Source organism: Myotis davidii, unplaced genomic scaffold (assembly GCF_000327345.1).
Source record: "Myotis davidii unplaced genomic scaffold, ASM32734v1 scaffold358, whole genome shotgun sequence".
Lineage (NCBI taxonomy): Eukaryota > Metazoa > Chordata > Mammalia > Chiroptera > Vespertilionidae > Myotis > Myotis davidii.
In genome coordinates, this window is record NW_006290768.1 from 257194 (window position 1) to 259365 (window position 2172).

Below are 2172 nucleotides of genomic sequence, written 5' to 3' on the forward strand. Positions count from 1 at the left end.
TCCCGCCAGCCCCTCCCCCCACCCTCCGGAGGTCACACCCCACCCTGCCTCGCTCTTCGCACTGTTTTCTTCTCGGCCCAGGCCCTGCTCTCTGTCCCTGACCCCTGAACCCCTTTTCTCACAGGCCATACCCACCACCTGGGAGCGGGGGGAGCCATGGGCCCCTTTAACATAGTGCTGTGAATGATGCTGATAAAGGCATATGAGCCCTAGCCGGTTTGCTCAGTGGTTAGAGTGTTAGTCCTTGAACTGAAGGGTCGCAGGTTTCATTCCTGTCAAGGGCATGTGCCTCAGTTGCAGGCTCGATCCCTGGCCCTGGTCCGGATGAGTGTGGGAGGCAACCAATCGATGCGTCTCTCTCACATCAGTGTTTCTCTCTGTCTTTCCCCCTCCCTTCCACTCTCTCTAAAAATCAATGGGAAAAAAATATCCTCTGGGAAGGGTTAACAAAAGCATACGATAAAATACATAAGGTAACAAAAGAAGCCAGTTGCCCTGAAATGCAGTTATCAAAATATTTTGAAAAAGCAAATTTATCATATAGTCGTATCAGTGCCCTTTCTGTCACCACGTTAGCCAGCGAGATCTGGTGGCGGGCCTTACACTCTAACCCAGTGGTCGGCCAGCTGACGAGTCAACAGAGCCAAATAGCAACAGGGCAACGATTGAAATTTCTTTTGAGAGCCAATTTTTTTAAACTTAAACTATATAGGCAGGTACATTGTTATTCACTTAATTAGGGTGCTCCTAAGGCTTAGGAAGAGCCACACTCAAGGGGCCAAAGAGCCGCATGTGGCTCGCGAGCCGCAGTTTGCCGACCACGGCTCTAACCTCAAAGACAGAGGAGCATAAAACACTGTTTGGAGAAATTGTAGCCATTGCGATGGGATCTGGTAATATCCGTGATTTCTGTTGGGTCTTGCTAACGCTAGCATAGTTGGCTGCCTGCATTTCTCATTGAGGAAATGTTGCGTTTTATTTTTTTTTAAATATGTTTTTATTGATTTTTCAGAGCAAGAGGAAGGGAGAGGGATGAGAGAGGAACATCATCGATTGGCTGCCTCCTGCACACCCCCTATTGGGGATCAAGCCCACAGCCGGGGCCTGTGCCCTGACTGGGAATTGAACCAGCGAAGTCTCTTGGTTCCTGGTTCAACGCGTAACCACTGAGCATTTTAATGGGAGGATAGTGAAAAAAATAAAGATGTAGTTTTTCTCCCGTCCAAGTGCATAGGCCCCCCTGAAGTCTGTCCACAGCCCCCCCTCCCCCCCAAGGGTTTGACTGCTATTCTAGAGGCTCTGGTACTTTTATAAGAACCAAGTGCAGGTGGGACATTTTGTACCCAGACTGTTAGAATTTCTCAGATTTAGAAATAGGGACCCCTCTGTGACTCGTGCACCCCGGATTTAGAGCCAGAGGGTCCTGGGCCACTTCTCAGGGCTTGGCAGGCCGCCCTGGGTGCAGTAGGTCCTCACTGCATGCCCATTCTTGGTTGCCCAAGGAATTTGAGATCCGTGGGCTGTTAGGTCCGTCTTCCGTGCCCACTCCCCACCAAGATCAGTGTAAGACTCACAGCATGGGCCGCTGCAGAGCCATGCAGACCTGCCTTCGCATCCCGACTCCCCTGACTTGCTTGGACCAGTTTATGTAATTTCTCCGCGCCTCAGTCTCCCTTCTGTGAAATGGGACTAAAGCTGGTCCCGCTGGTTCTCCCGAGGATTGAATAAGATCAACTCCTAGTACAGCAGGCGCTCCACGGAGGGTGGGTCCCCCGAGGCCACAAAACAACAAACTGGAGACCCCACCCTGACTTCTGCACCTCCAGAAACCCCACAGTAGCATATCAGGCTCAGTGCGAAGTCTCCAGTAACAGAGCAGGGCATTTACTCAGCGACTCACGAAGTGCCAGGCAGCCAGGGTGCCACCCCCTTCCTGTGCGAACAGTGGTTACAGGAGAGACAAAACCCTGGCCCTCAAGACTTCACATCTGAGCGCCAAAGACACCCCCAGGGAGGACCAAACCCCTGCCGGTAATAACACCAGCTGCCCGCCCCCGCCCCCACCTGAGGTCTTCCTTCGGGCCTCCCTTCCCTCCCAGCCAGACCGCCCCTTTTCCTCTCTCCCTCCTGGGGCCTGTCCCTGGACCCTCCCTCTCACATTGCTGCTCTCTC

General features: G+C 52.7%; 1 protein-coding gene across 1 annotated transcript in view; it reads left to right on the forward strand.

Moving 5' to 3' along the window:
• Positions 1-2172, forward strand: part of SHANK1 (SH3 and multiple ankyrin repeat domains 1) — a 52197-nt gene that overhangs the window by 34508 nt on the left and 15517 nt on the right. The gene's annotated exons all lie outside the window — the stretch shown is intronic.